The sequence below is a fragment of the Rutidosis leptorrhynchoides genome, chromosome 3 (assembly GCF_046630445.1).
Source record: "Rutidosis leptorrhynchoides isolate AG116_Rl617_1_P2 chromosome 3, CSIRO_AGI_Rlap_v1, whole genome shotgun sequence".
Classification (NCBI taxonomy): Eukaryota; Viridiplantae; Streptophyta; class Magnoliopsida; order Asterales; family Asteraceae; genus Rutidosis; species Rutidosis leptorrhynchoides.
Genome location: NC_092335.1, coordinates 251,202,310 through 251,221,291, shown reverse-complemented (window position 1 = coordinate 251,221,291; position 18,982 = coordinate 251,202,310). Strand labels below are relative to the sequence as shown.

General features: G+C 33.9%; 1 pseudogene; it reads left to right on the top strand.

The window, feature by feature from the left end:
• The first annotated feature begins 2,082 nt into the window (after positions 1-2,082).
• Positions 2,083-18,982, top strand: part of LOC139900951 (senescence-specific cysteine protease SAG39-like) — a 32,115-nt pseudogene continuing 15,215 nt past the window's right edge.

Genomic DNA, 18,982 nt, shown 5'->3' with positions numbered 1-18,982 from the left:
GTTGCCCCTTAACACTTGAATTCCACCTAAGGGTATCTACCGCACATCGCGTTACGTGAGAATTGGGGGAGGAGGGTTTTACTACCAATACCCTCGGATAGGACCATGTTTTCTTTTTATTAATTATTTTATAACTTTAGGTAAGTTCAAATTGTTCTTAAAATTAATTCTTTGTTCTATATACAAAAATAAAAACTTATACTGTGTATTATGTTAATATATAATATTTACCTTTAAAATTACTTTCTTAGACCACTCTCAACCATGACATACTTCCTTAACTTTTTTCAGTGCCACATCATCTTTCTCTCTCCACCTTCCTCACCACTTCCTCCCATAATACTCTCATAAGACCATTTCTAACCCTCACGGTGATATCACGGGCAGTTTGACCAAAAACTGCAAAAAAGTGTAAACTGACTGTGAATAGGCACTGACACTTTTTAACCGGTGTGTTAGTTTTTTGTGTCAAATATTGAGTAGAGTGGTGTGGTAAAATCTGGTTGATAATGTGGTGGGAAAAAATAAATTAATAATAATAAATATATATTTATTAAATAAAGAAAATGTATGATTAGACAAAAAGCAAACTGACCTTTTTTGTTTCGTTGGTGGTACGGCTGACGATAGGAGGTTGAACTAACTGACCCCCCGTTATGGGCCGTCAGTTTTCGTTAAATGTTGACAAGTAGACTGACGAGAGCAAAGTAATGCTGGGTTGGAGGTGGTCTAACACACCATTTCCAACCATGACATACTTCGTCCTCATTAAATAAATATAAGTACAAACGTTTATGGGATGAGTACAATTTAATATTACATAAGAGAGAAAATGGCCATCCTCATTTATATTATTTGAAGAAAAGAGTGAGGGCGATCAGGTGAGACAAACTCGAGGAAGGAGTATAGCACATGGAATGCCAACGACGCCCTCAATAGCATCGATGAGGACGGCTCCCAAGCATGACTGCTGTGAGTGGTCTTAGTACTACTTTATAATTCATAATTTTGCGGAATAGTATTTAATAATTACATATATATGAACTAATAATAATAATTATAATAATAATAATATAAATAATAATAATAATAATAATAATAATAATAATAATAATAATAATAATAATAATAATAATAATAATAATAATAATAATAATAATAATAATAATAATAATAATAATAATAATATTAATAATATTAATATTAATATTAATATGTAATAAAAAAGAAAAAGAATAAAAAAATTTCTATTTTGCAAAACTAATACCAAATTAATAGTTTAAATTCGAATAATTAATGTTTAACTTAAATATATTTAAAATAATGACAGGATTTTTATTAAAGACATGATTTTTATTTTACTATTTTCGTCTTTTGGCAAATAATAACATGATTTCTATTAAAGACAAAAAGTCACATCATCATTTCCTCCTCATCAAAGTTATAAATTCTCATTTAATCGAAGGTTGGATATCGGGCTGGTTAATGCCTCGTAATGAGACGAATCGAGCAGTGTGGGGGATGATCCAAATGAAGATCCCAACCATCTTAAGCTAAATCGATACATCTTTTAAATCGAATTTCAATTTTGTAATCTATCTCATGATCGAGCTTGACTCCATCATTATATTTTATATTGTATCTTCATTGTTTTGATGAAGACCTCACCATTAATACAATTCAATCTTTTTTCACCAAAAAAAAAGAACCTAAAATGGATTAAGTGAGTTAACGGATATCTGTTAGATTTTAATTTTCTTTAAAGATATTTACTATTAAAAAATGAAATAACAAAAGTATTTTTAACAAATATAAATATTACGTATAATCTCTAAGATTATTAAATATTAGGCGCTAGTGCTTTAAGATACTTTTGATTGTTAGTATAATTTATTAAGATTAATATATGCATTTTGATTTGCTAATTGTCAATAATAAAAATAAATAAAAAATTCAAATAACTTAGGTACGTAAAATATATGAATTTGATAATCATCATATATTTTTGAAAATATTGTAATAGTTTATAATGTAATTTTAAGGATATATCTTTAAAATCATCATGCATTAAACTTGTAGCCAATGGGTTCATACGGAAACAAAATTCTTATATTTTTCTCACTTCTTATTATAGAGATATGGATATGGATGGTACCTTATGGGCGTATTTACAAAAGATGATGCGAAAAAGGAAATTCGCTTCAAAGTATTCAAGAAGAATATTGAATTTATAGAAAATTTCAACCGTGTAGGAAACAAGCCGTACAAAGTGGATGTCAATGAATTCACAAATCAAATAAATGAAGATGTTATGGGTCTAATAAGGCATGTGCGAAGCACGTGTGACAGGCAGTTAAGTTCTAACATCAAGAAGTGGGAAGTGTTAGCTTAGGAGTATAAATAGGAAGTTATTGAAATCAGTTAGATAGCTTATGAATTGTATGTGTGTGAAACAGTCTCTCCCTCTATTCTCTGTAATCTTGTAATTGAGTATTCAATTCAATGAAACTATCCATTATTACAATATTCAAAGCTTGTTCTTGTTCTATAGCTTTCAGTAAGTAACAAGCACTACTTTGATTCTTAGAATTCAAGTGGTACATAACAATTGGTATCAAGAGCACTTTTCTGGGTAAATTATAAAATCAAAATCAAGAAATTGAAAGTTCAAAGGTCTGTCATGTCGATGAAGGCTGTTAGCGAGACAGAATTGGATCAAGAACTTCAAAAAGAAGTTGGTGATTTAATCAAGCAATCTTTTCAGGAAGTTTGTGATCCAGTAAAGCATTTGAACATGAAATTGGCAGCAATTGTAAGTAATCAAGAAATCTTGCTTGCTGAAGAACGAAGTATGTTTAAATTAAAAGATGAAGGTAATAAGCTGCCATCTCAGTATATACAAACAGAAGATATGCAGAAATTGACTAAAGGGAACCAATGTAAGTATCAAATTAATCAAATTTCGGCTACTGATATGAATAGTAAGAGTAGAAATTTGCATATGATGAGTGGTTCAAGGCAATTTTTGGCAAGTAAATGTGTTGAGCCGGAAAATCCTATGTAAAACAAGAATGCATATAAGGTGTTTGAGGAAATGCCAAGCTTATAAAATTTTAAACAAAATGGTACCATTCAAAACTATTATGAAGTGTTTAACACTGTGTTAAGTAAGACAAAGAATTTTAAGGAAATTCAAATTATTCGTTACTTCATAAATGGGCTGCAACCAGAAATCAAGTGTAACACCCTGATTTTTTTTTATATATATCACAGCGGAAGACTGAATTACATAAATACCCTTAGATAACATTTACAAACCATAGTTATCAGTTTAGCTTAGTTAACGTTATTACAATATTCCAAAACGTTGGTGTTACGTGAAAATATTATAAAACCAGAAAACATCAGAGTTAAGCACGTAGTCAAACATGTCTTCAACCCAACAGCAACACCCTTCCTAACCAGCAGTACCTAAACCTGTAAGGGGTGGAAATGTGGGGGGAATTAGCACATAGCTAAGTGAATAGATACTATCTAACAGACCAAGCATAAGCAACTGAACATGTAAGGGATCACAGATATGCTAACGTCCTGAACTAGCATATAATAACTGACAATATGAGGATCGGCGGCTTGTACGAGCACATGACGTAGTTGATCAAGCTACAGTCTATCGATAGTCCACTTTACTGATTTCACTGCATAACCGTCCAGACGCAACACATGCATCCATCTATGCTATACTGAACAATCAGTATCTCATGACCCGACCAGGCTACCACAGTTGTAGTGACCCGAACTTTTCCATGTTTATATATATATCAAATGAAATTGTTATTTACATGATTAAGTGTTTCCAACATGTTAAGCAATCAAACTTGTTAAGACTTGGTTAATTGAAATGGAAATTTTGTAAACGTCTGATTACCCAAGTTGACCGGTGATTCACGAACGTTAAAACTTGTAAAAACTATACGATGACATATATATGGTTATATATATAGTTAACATGATTTTATTATAAGTATGTATCTCATTAGGTATTTTAACAATGAGTTATATACATAAAAATGAGACTATTAATTTAAGAAACTCGAAAACGATATATATAACGATTATCGTTATAACAACGTCTTACTAGGTACATATGAATCATATTAAGATATTGATACAGTTGGTTAATTATGTTAAATGATAAGTAAATATATTATTAAGTGTATTAACAATGAAATACATATGTAAAAATAAGACTACTAACTTAATGATTTCGAAACGAGACATATATGTAACGATTATCGTTGTAACGACATTTAACTGTATATATATCATACTAAGATATATTATATATCATAATATCATGATAATATAACAATTTAACATCTCATTTGTTATAATAAAAAATGGGTTAACAACATTCAACAAGATCGTTAACCTAAAGGTTTCAAAACAACATTTACATGTAACGACTAACGATGACTTAACGACTCAGTTAAAATGTATATACATGTAGTGTTTTAATATGTATTCATACACTTTTGAAAGACTTTAAGACACTTATAAAAATACTTCTACTTAACAAAAATGCTTACAATTACATCCTCGTTCAGTTTCATCAACAATTCTACTCGTATGCACCCGTATTCGTACTCGTACAATACACAGCTTTTAGATGTATGTACTATTGGTATATACACTCCAATGATCAGCTCTTAGCAGCCCATGTGAGTCACCTAACACATGTAGGAACCATCATTTGGCAACTAGCATGAAATATCTCATAAAATTACAAAAATATGAGAAATCATTCATGACTTATTTACATGAAAACAAAATTACATATCCTTTATATCTAATCCATACACCAACGACCAAAAACACCTACAAACACTTTCATTCTTCAATTTTATTCATCTAATTGATCTCTCTCAAGTTCTATCTTCAAGTTCTAAGTGTTCTTCATAAATTTCAAAAGTTCTAGTTTCATAAAATCAAGAATACTTCCAAGATTGCAAGTTTAATTCCAAGTTTTCTAAATCCATTCCAAGTAATCATCCAAGATCAAGAAACCTTTGTTACTTACAGTAGATTATCTTTCTAATACAAGGTAATAATCATATTCAAACTTTAATTTAATTTCTATAACTATAACAATCTTATTTCGAGTGGAAATCTTACTTGAAATTGTTTTCGTGTCATGATTCTGCTTCAAGAACTTTCAAGCCATCCAAGGATCCTTTGAAGCTAGATCTATTTTTCTCATTTTCAGTAAGTTTATCCAAGGAACTTGAGGTAGTAATGATGTTCATAACATCATTCGATTCATGCATATAAAGCTATCTTATTCGAAGGTTTAAACTTGTAATCACTAGAACATAGTTTAGTTAATTCTAAACTTGTTCGCAAATAAAAGTTAATCCTTCTAAATTGACTTTTAAAATCAAATAAACACATGTTCTATATCTATATGATATGCTAACTTAATGATTTAAAACCAGGAAACACGAAAAACACCGTAAAACCGGATTTACGCCGTCGTAGTAACACCGCGGGCTGTTTTGGTTTAGTTAATTAAAAACTATGATAAACTTTGATTTAAAAGTTGTTATTCTGAGAAAATGATTTTTATTATGAACATGAAACTATATCCAAAAATTATGGTTAAACTCAAAGTGGAAGTATATTTTCTAAAATGGTCATCTAGACGTCGTTCTTTCGACTGAAATGACTACCTTTACAAAAAAGACTTGTAACTTATTTTTCCGACTATAAACCTATACTTTTTCTATTTAGATTCATAAAATAGAGTTCAATATAAAACCATAGCAATTTGATTCACTCAAAACGGATTTAAAATGAAGAAGTTATGGATAAAACAAGATTGGATAATTTTTCTCATTTTAGCTACGTGAAAATTGGTAACAAATCTATTTCAACCATAACTTAATCAACTTGTATTGTATATTATGTAATCTTGAGATACCATAGACACGTATACAATGTTTCGACCTATCATGTCGACACATCTATATATATTTCGGAACAACCATAGACACTCTATATGTGAATGTTGGAGTTAGCTATACAGGGTTGAGGTTGATTCCGAAATATATATAGTTTGAGTTATGATCAATACTGAGATACGTATACACTGGGTCGTGGATTGATTCAAGATAATATTTATCGATTTATTTCTGTACATCTAACTGTGGACAACTAGTTGTAGGTTACTAACGAGGACAGCTGACTTAATAAACTTAAAACATCAAAATATATTAAAAGTGTTGTAAATATATTTTGAACATACTTTGATATATATGTATATATTGTTATAGGTTCGTGAATCAACCAGTGGCCAAGTCTTACTTCCCGACGAAGTAAAAATCTGTGAAAGTGAGTTATAGTCCCACTTTTAAAATCTAATATTTTTGGGATGAGAATACATGCAGGTTTTATAAATGATTTACAAAATAGACACAAGTACGTGAAACTACATTCTATGGTTGAATTATCGAAATCGAATATGCCCCTTTTTATTAAGTCTGGTAATCTAAGAATTAGGGAACAGACACCCTAATTGACGCGAATCCTAAAGATAGATCTATTGGGCCTAACAAACCCCATCCAAAGTACCGGATGCTTTAGTACTTCGAAATTTATATCATATCCGAAGGGTGTCCCGGAATGATGGGGATATTCTTATATATGCATCTTGTTAATGTCGGTTACCAGGTGTTCACCATATGAATGATTTTTATCTCTATGTATGGGATGTGTATTGAAATATGAAATCTTGTAGTCTATTGTTACGATTTGATATATATAAGTTAAACCTATAACTCACCAACATTTTTGTTGACGTTTAAAGCATGTTTATTCTCAGGTGAATACTAAGAGCTTTCGCTGTTGCATACTAAAATAAGGACAAGATTTGGAGTCCATGTTTGTATGATATTGTGTAAAAACTGCATTCAAGAAACTGATTTCGATGTAACATATTTGTATTGTAAACCATTATGTAATGGTCGTGTGTAAACAGGATATTTTAGATTATCATTTAATCTACGTAAAGCTTTATAAACCTTTATTTATGAAATAAAGGTTATGGTTTGTTTTAAAAATGAATGCAGTCTTTGAAAAACGTCTCATATAGAGTTCAAAACCTCGCAACGAAATCAATTAATATGGAACGTTTTTAATCAATAAGAACGGGACATTTCAGTTGGTATCAGAGCGTTGGTCTTAGAGAACCAGAATTTTGCATTAGTGTGTCTTATCGAGTTTGTTAGGATGCATTAGTGAGTCTGGACTTCGACCGTGTTTACTTAAAAAATGATTGCTTAACAAATTTTGTTGGAAACTATATATTTTTAACATGTGAATATTATGTGATATATTAATCTCTTAACGCGTTTGATATTATGTGATAGATGTCTACCTCTAGAACAAGTCCCATTGACTCACCTAATAATAATGAAGAGTCAAATGTAAATTGGAATGATTCATGGACTGATTCACAAGTTCCCGAAGAGGAACCGGAAGAAGAGTCGGAACCGGAAGAAGAATCGGAACCGGAAGAAGAAATAGAACCAGTGGGGGAAATAATAAAATGGTTAAGTAGAAGAAAATCCTCAACCAACCGACCAAAGTTAATTATGGTCAATGGTGTTTCCGCCAAGGAAGCAAAGTATTGGGAGGATTACCAATTCTCCGATGAATCGGATCCCGACAAGGATTCCGATGATGTTATAGAAATTACCCCAACACAATTTAATAAGGCAAAAGAGAACAATAAGGGAAAGGGCATAAAAATAGAGAAATTTTATTCCAAACCCGATGAACTTTATATGTATCGTTAACACCCGTATTTCTTAAGTTGTGACAATAACCCGGGAACCTCTAAACCACCAGGTTTTTCTAAACCAATATGGAAAACGACAGCTCGTATTAGGGGAACATCATATATCCCTAGAAACTTGGCAAAATGAACCAAAACCGAAGAAGAAGAAATGAGCGAGTCGGAATAAGATAGTTGTATTCGTGTGGTGTAATATATGTAATATAGTGTGCTTATGCTTTATGATATATGTAAAAATTGCTTGTATTAATAAGTATTTTTTTATGAATCTAACTCTTGTATATTTTACAGTATAAAAACACAAAATGGATAGACAACCCAATATTTTAAGAGACCTACCTGGAGACATGATTGATGAAATCTTGTCTAGAGTCGGTCAGAATTCCTCGGCACAACTATTTAAGGCGAGATCAGTTTGTAAGACATTCGAAGAACGTTCCAAGAATGCCTTGATTTATAAAAGGCTTTCGTTCGAAAGATGGGGGATATCACATTGGGAAATCCATAAGTTACGATGTGTTTACTTTGACGCATATATTGCGGGGAACCCAAATGCTATTTTACGAAACGGGTTAAGAAATTATTTTGACTCAATATATCCGAATATAGGACTTCGTGATTTAGAAAAAGCGGCTAACATGCAACATAAAGAAGTATGTTATGCTTACGGGTTAGTAATGTTCGCTTCTCACCAAAGTGAGAAAAAGAACATCGGGCTACAACTATTAAACAAAACGTTCCCACAAGTGACGGAGTCGGTAATTGGGGTAAGAAATGAGGTTTTTAGGTTATTACGAGACTGTTGGTCATTACGTAACCTTCATCCTTTTGACGATGTTACAACACATTGTCTGACTATCGGTCACAACGATTATGTTCCACAAAACCAAGGATGGGAAGTGGTATTAGTAAAACCAGAATGCATGACTTGTTTCTGGACGTATGAATTACGTGTCTTTATTGCCTTTGCTGAACACCTTATTTATTAACTAGAATTATCTTTGCAACTACTTTGTATCAAAGTTTTATGTGCTATATTTCATGCTATATGTAAAAAAAAGCGGTATTGTAAGTTTGCAAGTTATTGTATAAAGGTTTGAATATGATATTTTTTTTTTTTTTGTGATTAGTTTTTTATATAGAATTGTAGTAGTTGAAATGGTATGTTAGCTACTAAGTATGAACTTAACGGGTAGGTACTACCCGAATTAAAGAGTATAAAACGCTAATATGAAGAAAGAGCTTTTATAAATAAGTTCATATTACGCTACGAAATACTATTGACTACTCTTGATATTCTATATGATTAACTCGTTTCATTTGACTATTTTGAAGGAAATGGCACCGACTACTCGACACACCTTGAATATGAGCGAAGAGGAATTTCATGCCTTTCTTGCTTCAAACATAGCCGCAGTACAGGCTGCGCTACATACCAACAATAACCTTGGATCTAGCAGTACAGGAAATCGTGTAGGATGCACCTACAAAGAATTCACTGCCTGCATACCTTTGGAATTTGATGGAACCGAAGGACCGATCGGATTGAAAAGGTGGACCGAGAAGGTCAAATCGGTGTTTGCCATAAGTAAGTGTACTGAAGAGGACAAAGTGAAGTACGCTAAGCATACCTTCACAGGTTCTGCGTTAACATGATGGAATACCTATCTAGAGCAAGTGGGACAAGATGATGCGTACGCACTACCGTGGTCAGCATTCAAGCACTTGATGAACGAGAAGTACCGTCCCAGAACCGATGTTAATAAGCTCAAGACAGAACTTAGAGGGTTACGAACCCAAGGATTTGATATTACCACGTACGAAAGACGATTCACAGAATTGTGCCTATTGTGTCCGTTAGCGTTCGAAGATGAGGAAGAGAAGATCGACGCGTTTGTGAAAGGATTACCGAAAAGAATCAAGAAGATATAAGTTCACACGAGCCCGCCTCCATACAACAGGCATGTAGAATAGCTCACAAACTAGTGAACCAGATTGAGGAAAGAATTAAAGAACAGACGGCTGAAGAGGCCAATGTGAAGCAAGTCAAAAGAAAGTGGGAGGAAAACGGTGATAAGAATCACCAATACAACAACAACAGCAATTACAATAATAATCGCAACAATTATCCCAACAATCGCAACATCAATCGCAACTATAACAAACGGCCCAACAACAACAACAACAACAACAACAACAACAACAACAACAACAACAACAACAACAACAACAACAACAACAACAACAACAACAACAACAACAACAACAACAACAACAACAACAACAGCAACTACAACAATCATTCCAACAACAATAACAACCGCAACAACAACAACAATCAGAAGCAGCTATGCCAAAGGTGTGAAAAGTATCACTCGGGGTTCTGCACCAAATTTTGCAACAAGTGTAAAAGAAATGGTCATAGCGCGGCGAAGTGTGAGGTCTACAGACCAGGGGTTAACAGAACTAAAGGAACAAATGGTGTCAGAACGAGTAATGGTGGAGCAAGTAGTGTCGGAGCAAGTTATGCCAATGTAGTTTGTTATAAATGTGGAAAACCGGGCCACATTATTAGAAATTGCCCGAACCAGGAGAACACGAATGGACAAGGCCGCGGAAGAGTTTTCAATATTAATGCGGCAGAGGCACAGGAAGACCCGGAGCTTGTTACGGGTACGTTTCTTATTGACAATAAATCTGCTTACGTTTTATTTGATTCGGGTGCGGATAGAAGCTATATGAGTAGAGATTTTTGTGCTAATTTAAGTTGTCCATTGATGCCGTTGGATAGTAAATTTTTACTCGAATTAGCAAATGGTAAATTAATTTCAGCAGATAATATATGTCAGAATCGAGAAATTAAACTGGTTAGCGAAACATTTAAGATTGACTTGATACCAGTAGAGTTAGGGAGTTTTGATGTGATAATCGGTATGGACTGGTTGAAAGAAGTGAAAGCAGAGATCGTTTGTTACAAAAAATGCAATTTGCATTATACGAGAAAAAGGAAAACCCTTAATGGTGTACGGAGAAAAGGGCAACACGAAGCTACATCTTATTAGTAATTTGAAGGCACAAAAACTAATAAGAAAAGGTTGCTATGCTGTTCTAGCACACGTCGAGAAAGTACAAACTGAAGAAAAGAGCATCAATGATGTTCCCGTCGCAAAAGAATTTCCCGATGTATTTCTGAAAGAATTACCGGGATTACCCCCACATCGATCCGTTGAATTTCAAATAGATCTTGTACCAGGAGCTGCACCAATAGCTCGTGCTCCTTACAGACTCGCACCCAGCGAGATGAAAGAACTGCAAAGCCAATTAAAAGACCTTTTAGAGCGTGGTTTCATTCGACCAAGCACATCACCGTGGGGAGCTCCTGTTTTGTTTGTCAAGAAGAAAGATGGTACATTCAGGTTGTGTATCGACTACCGAGAGTTGAACAAACTTACCATCAAGAACCGCTACCCACTACCGAGAATCGACGACTTATTTGATCAACTACAAGGCTCGTCTGTTTATTCAAAGATTGACTTACGTTCCGGGTATCATCAAATGCGGGTGAAAGAAGATGATATTCTAAAGACTGCTTTCAGAACACGTTACGGTCATTACGAGTTTATGGTCATGCTGTTTCGTTTAACTAATGCACCAGCTGTGTTCATGGACCTTATGAACCGAGTGTGTGGACCATACCTTGACAAGTTTGTCATTGTTTTCATTGATGACATACTTATTTACTCAAAGAATGACCAAGAACACGGTGAACATTTGAGAAAGGTGTTAGAAGTATTGAGGAAGGAAGAATTGTACGCTAAGTTTTCAAAGTGTGCATTTTGGTTGGAAGAAGTTCAATTCCTCGATCACATAGTGAACAAAAAAGGTATTAAGGTGGATCCGGCAAAGATAGAAACTATTGAAAAGTGGGAAATCCCAAAAACTCCGAAACACATACGCCAGTTTTTAGGACTAGCTGGTTACTACAGAAGGTTCATCCAAGACTTTTCCAGAATAGCAAAACCCTTGACTGCATTAACGCATAAAGGGAAGAAATTTGAATGGAAGGATGAACAAGAGAAAGCGTTTCAGTTATTAAAGAAAAAGCTAACTACGGCACCTATATTGTCATTGCCTGAAGGGAATGATGATTTTGTGATTTATTGTGACGCATCAAAGCAAGGTCTCGGTTGTGTATTAATGCAACGAACGAAGGTGATTGCTTATGCGTCTAGACAATTGAAGATTCACGAACAAAATTATACGACGCATGATTTGGAATTAGGCGCGGTTGTTTTTGCATTAAAGACTTGGAGGCACTACTTATATGGGGTCAAAAGTATTATATATACCAACTACAAAAGTCTTCAACACATATTTAATCAGAAACAACTGAATATGAGGCAGCGTAGGTGGATTGAATTGTTGAATGATTACGACTTTGAGATTCGTTACCACCCGGGGAAGGCAAATGTGGTAGCCGACGCCTTGAGCAGAAAGGACAGAGAACCCATTCGAGTAAAATCTATGAATATAATGATTCACACTAACCTTACTACTCAAATAAAGGAGGCGCAACAAGGAGTTTTAAAAGAGGGAAATTTAAAGGATGAAATACCCAAAGGATCGGAGAAGCATCTTAATATTCAGAAAGACGGAACCCGGTATAGGGCTGAAAGAATTTGGGTACCAAAATTTGGAGATATGAGAGAAATGGTACTTAGAGAAGCTCATAAAACCAGATACTCAATACATCCTGGAACGGGGAAGATGTACAAGGATCTTAAGAAACATTTTTGGTGGCCAGGTATGAAAGCCGATATTGCTAAATATGTAGGAGAATGTTTGACATGTTCTAAGGTCAAAGCTGAACATCAAAAACCATCAGGTCTACTACAACAACCTGAAATCCAGAAATGGAAATGGGAAAACATTACCATGGATTTCATTACTAAATTGCCAAGGACTGCAAGTGGTTATGATACTATTTGGGTAATAGTTGATCGTCTCACCAAGTCAGCACACTTCCTGCCAATAAGAGAAGATGACAAGATGGAGAAGTTAGCACGACTGTATTTGAAGGAAGTCATCTCCAGACATGGAATACCAATCTCTATTATCTCTGATAGGGATGGCAGATTTATTTCAAGATTCTGGCAGACATTACAGCAAGCATTGGGAACTCGTCTAGACATGAGTACTGCCTATCATCCACAAACTGATGGGCAGAGTGAAAGGACGATACAAACACTTGAAGACATGCTACGAGCTTGTGTTATTGATTTCGGAAACAGTTGGGATCGACATCTACCGTCAGCAGAATTTTCCTACAACAACAGCTACCATTCAAGCATTGAGATGGCGCCGTTTGAAGCACTTTATGGTAGAAAGTGCAGGTCTCCGATTTGTTGGAGTGAAGTGGGGGATAGACAGATTACGGGTCTGGAGATAATACAAGAAACTACCGAGAAAATCATCCAAATTCAACAAAGATTGAAAACCGCCCAGAGTCGACAAAAGAGCTACGCGGACAGTAAAAGAAAAGATATAGAGTTTGAAATTGGAGAAATGGCCATGCTTAAGGTTTCACCTTGGAAAGGCGTTGTTCGATTTGGTAAACGGGGGAAACTAAATCCAAGGTACATTGGACCATTCAAGATTATAGATCGTGTCGGACCAGTAGCTTACCAACTGGAGCTACCTCAACAACTTGCGGCTGTACATAACACTTTCCATGTCTCAAATTTGAAGAAATGTTTTGCTAAAGAAGATCTCACTATTCCATTGGACGAAATCCAAATCAACGAAAAACTTCAATTCATTGAAGAACCCGTCGAAATAATGGATCGTGAGGTTAAGAGACTTAAACAAAACAAGATACCGATTGTTAAGGTTCGATGGAATGCTCGTAGAGGACTCGAGTTCACCTGGGAGCGTGAAGATCAGATGAAGAAGAAATACCCGCATTTATTTCCAGAAGATACGTCAACACCTCCAAATGCTTAAAATTTCGGGACGAAATTTATTTAACGGGTAGGTACTGTAGTGACCCGAACTTTTCCATGTTTATATATATATTAAATGAAATTGTTATTTACATGATTAAGTGTTTCCAACATGTTAAGTAATCAAACTTGTTAAGACTTGGTTAATTGAAACGGAAATTTTGTAAACGTCTGATTACCCAAGTTGACCGGTGATTCACGAACGTTAAAACTTGTAAAAACTATACGATGACATATATATGGTTATATATATAGTTAACATGATTTTATTATAAGTATGTATCTCATTAGGTATTTTAACAATGAGTTATATACATAAAAATGAGACTATTAATTTAAGAAACTCGAAAATGATATATATAACGATTATCGTTATAACAACGTCTTACTAGGTACATATGAATCATATTAAGATATTGATACACTTGGTTAATTATGTTAAATGATAAGTAAATATATTATTAAGTGTTAAAATACATATGTAAAAATAAGACTACTAACTTAATGATTTCGAAACGAGACATATATGTAACGATTATCGTTGTAACGACATTTAACTGTATATATATCATACTAAGATATATTATATATCATAATATCATGATAATATAACAATTTAACATCTCATTTGTTATAATAAACAATGGGTTAACAACATTCAACAAGATCGTTAACCTAAAGGTTTCAAAACAACATTTACATGTAACGACTAACGATGACTTAACGACTCAGTTAAAATGTATATACATGTAGTGTTTTAATATGTATTCATACAAATTTGAAAGACTTCAATACACTTATCAAAATACTTCTACTTAACAAAAATGCTTACAATTACATCCTCGTTCAGTTTCATCAACAATTCTACTCGTATGCACCCGTATTCGTACTCGTACAATACACAGCTTTTAGATGTATGTACTATTGGTATATACACTCCAATGATTAGCTCTTAGCAGCCCATGTGAGTCACCTAACACATGTGGGAACCATCATTTGGCAACTAGCATGAAATATCTCATAAAATTACAAAAATATGAGTAATCATTCATGACTTATTTACATGAAAACAAAATTACATATCCTTTATATCTAATCCATACACCAACGACCAAAAACACCTACAAACACTTTCATTCTTTAATTTTCTTCATCTAATTGATCTCTCTCAAGTTCTATCTTCAAGTTCTAAGTGTTCTTCATAAATTCCAAAAGTTCTAGTTTCATAAAATCAAGAATACTTCCAAGATTGCAAGTTTAATTCCAAGTTATCTAAATCCATTCCAAGTAATCATCCAAGATCAAGAAACCTTTGTTACTTACAGTAGGTTATCTTTCTAATACAAGGTAATAATCATATTCAAACTTTAATTCAATTTCTATAACTATAACAATCTTATTTCGAGTGGAAATCTTACTTGAAATTGTTTTCGTGTCATGATTCTGCTTCAAGAACTTTCAAGCCATCCAAGGATCCTTTGAAGCTAGATCTATTTTTCTCATTTTCAGTAGGTTTATCCAAGGAACTTTAGGTAGTAATGATGTTCATAACATCATTCGATTCATACATATAAAGCTATCTTATTCGAAGTTTTAAACTTGTAATCACTAGAACATAGTTTAGTTAATTCTAAATTTGTTCGCAAATAAAAGTTAATCCTTCTAACTTGACTTTTAAAATCAACTAAACACATATTCTATATCTATATGATATGCTAACTTAATGATTTAAAACCTGGAAACACGAAAAACACCGTAAAACCGGATTTACGCCGTCGTAGTAACACCGCTGGCTGTTTTGGGTTAGTTAATTAAAAACTATGATAAACTTTGATTCAAAAGTTGTTATTCTGAGAAAATGATTTTTATTATGAACATGAAACTATATCCAAAAATTATGGTTAAACTGAAAGTGGAAGTATATTTTCTAAAATGGTCATCTAGACGTCGTTCTTTCGACTGAAATGACTACCTTTACAAAAACGACTTGTAACTTATTTTTCCGACTATAAACCTATATTTTTTCTATTTAGATTCATAAAATAGAGTTCAATATGAAACCATAGCAATTTTATTCACTCAAAACGGATTTAAAATGAAGAAGTTATGGGTAAAACAAGATTGGATAATTTTTCTCATTTTAGCTACGTGAAAATTGGTAACAAATCTATTCCAACCATAACTTAATCAACTTGTATTGTATATTGTGTAATCTTGAGATACCATAGACACGTATACAATGTTTCGACCTATCATGTCGACACATCTATATATATTTCGGAACAACCATAGACACTCTATATGTGAATGTTGGAGTTAGCTATACAGGGTTGAGGTTGATTCCGAAATATATATAGTTTGAGTTGTGATCAATACTGAGATACGTATACACTGGGTCGTGGATTGATTCAAGATAATATTTATCGATTTATTTCTGTACATCTAACTGTGGACAACTAGTTGTAGGTTACTAACGAGGACAGCTGACTTAATAAACTTAAAACATCAAAATATATTAAAAGTGTTGTAAATATATTTTGAACATACTTTGATATATATGTATATATTGTTATAGGTTCGTGAATCAACCAGTGGCCAAGTCTTACTTCCCGACGAAGTAAAAATCTGTGAAAGTGAGTTATAGTCACACTTTTAAAATCTAATATTTTTGGGATGAGAATACATGCAGGTTTTATAAATGATTTACAAAATAGACACAAGTACGTGAAACTACATTCTATGGTTGAATTATCGAAATCGAATATGCCCCTTTTTATTAAGTCTGGTAATCTAAGAATTAGGGAACAGACACTCTAATTGACGCGAATCCTAAAGATAGATCTATTGGGCCTAACAAACCCCATCCAAAGTACCGGATGCTTTAGCACTTCGAAATTTATATCATAACCGAAGGGTGTCCCGGAATGATGGGGATATTCTTATATATGCATCTTGTTAATGTCGGTTACCAGGTGTTCACCATATGAATGATTTTTATCTCTATGTATGGGATGTGTATTGAAATATGAAATCTTGTGGTCTATTGTTACGATTTGATATATATAAGTTAAACCTATAACTCACCAACATTTTTGTTGACGTTTAAAGCATGTTTATTCTCAGGTGAATACTAAGAGCTTCCGCTGTTGCATACTAAAATAAGGACAAGATTTGGAGTCCATGTTTGTATGATATTGTGCAAAAACTGCAATCAAGAAACTGATTTCGATGTAACATATTTGTATTGTAAACCATTATGTAATGGTCGTGTGTAAACAGGATATTTTAGATTATCATTTAATCTACGTAAAGCTTTTTAAACCTTTATTTATGAAATAAAGGTTATGGTTTGTTTTAAAAATGAATGCAGTCTTTGAAAAACGTCTCATATAGAGGTCAAAACCTCGCAACGAAATCAATTAATATGGAATGTTTTTAATCACTAAGAACGGGACATTTCAACAGTCGACCTCACCTCAACCCTACCTTGCCGCCTCGGTGGGTTTCCAACCTTGCCGCCTCGATTGGTGTCCAACTAATAGTGTGCTCATAAGATCACAGATAAAAAGTCATGCAATCGTCCTAACTAGCATGGCAATATCTAACTACGCATGGTAATCGTAATGAACATAATCATAGTAATAAAGAGTCTGAACAAGTAGCATGTCAGCTACTTAATACTCTATCCGGAGATAGACCCACTCACCGATTACCCGCAACTGAAGGTTCTCAAAGGTCTAATCTTTCTGAGCCTTCACCTTTTTGTTTATCACCTGTGAATCATCACATAATATCTCAAGTTAGTATTATATCCAAGTATTAATACACAACTTTACATTCAATTGAAAATATTCACATAATAGGCAAGGTTTTCGAGCAACATGGGGTTCTCGAGCAACATGGGGTTCTCGAGCAACAGAAGGTTCTCGAGCAACTTGAGTTTTTTCGAGCAATCGAGTTTTTCGAGCAGAAGGTTCTCGAGCAACTCGAGTTTTTCGAGCAATAATATGATTTCGAGAAAAAGGTTCTCGAGCACTGTTTTCGAGCGAGTCTCGAGCACTGTTTTCGAGCGAGTTTTTCGAGCAGCTTCATCTTCACCATCAGCTTCGCTGATTTGGTGATTTTAAGCCAAAAAACTCGATTTCAAGGTTTATAGTCCAAATTCAAGCATAAAGAAACATACCAATCATACATAAACACTTTTCCCAACTATAAACATCAAAATCTAGCATTTACAATCAAGATTTGGGATTAATTCATCCTAAAATACTCACTTTATCATAAACTCAAGTTCTAACACACAATTCATCATTTTTAACAAGTTCTTGCTCAATTCACAGCATAATTAGATCATATAAACTATATAGCAACTATTTCTAACATCAATTAAACATAACAAACACAAATCATGAAGATTCAAGCTTAATTTCATCAAAAACCCATTTTACACCCAAAACACAATTTCTATGTGAAGACTCCAACAAACATTTTCTCTGAAGGAACACCCCTGAGATTCATGACCTACCATACCACATCTTAAACATCTTCTCGTTGCCTCAGAACACTGACCACTATGTGAAGACTTACAACCTTTACACCAATCTTTCTTTCCAGAACCTGAACCTGATCCACCTTGGTTACCCTTACCCTTTTGTCTAAACCCAAACGATTTCTTAGACTTCGAACCTGATTGACTGGTAGCCTGACTACCCTGTGGTACCACATTTCCCCAATTCATACCCCTAGCTGCTCTTACATCATTTTCCACCATCTTTGCCATCACAAAAGCTTGAGACAATGTCGGTGCTGACCTCACAAAGGTCTTATACTCTGGCAAGATCATGTTTACAAAGTGCTGAATTCGGGATTGTTCATCCAGCACCCATTATTGCACAAATCTTAGCTTGTCCATGTACTTCTCAATCACCTCATTAATTGACATCTGCGGTGTCATCCGCATTTCTAGGAACTCCATCTTAATTCTATTCATGTCAAACACATTACAATACTGTTCACATACCTTCGCATAAAACTGTTCCCAAGTAATCATCTTAACTTGCTCTGGAGGGGCACCAGCTATCACAGAATCCCACCACACAATTGCTCTATCTTTCAACAACCTGCT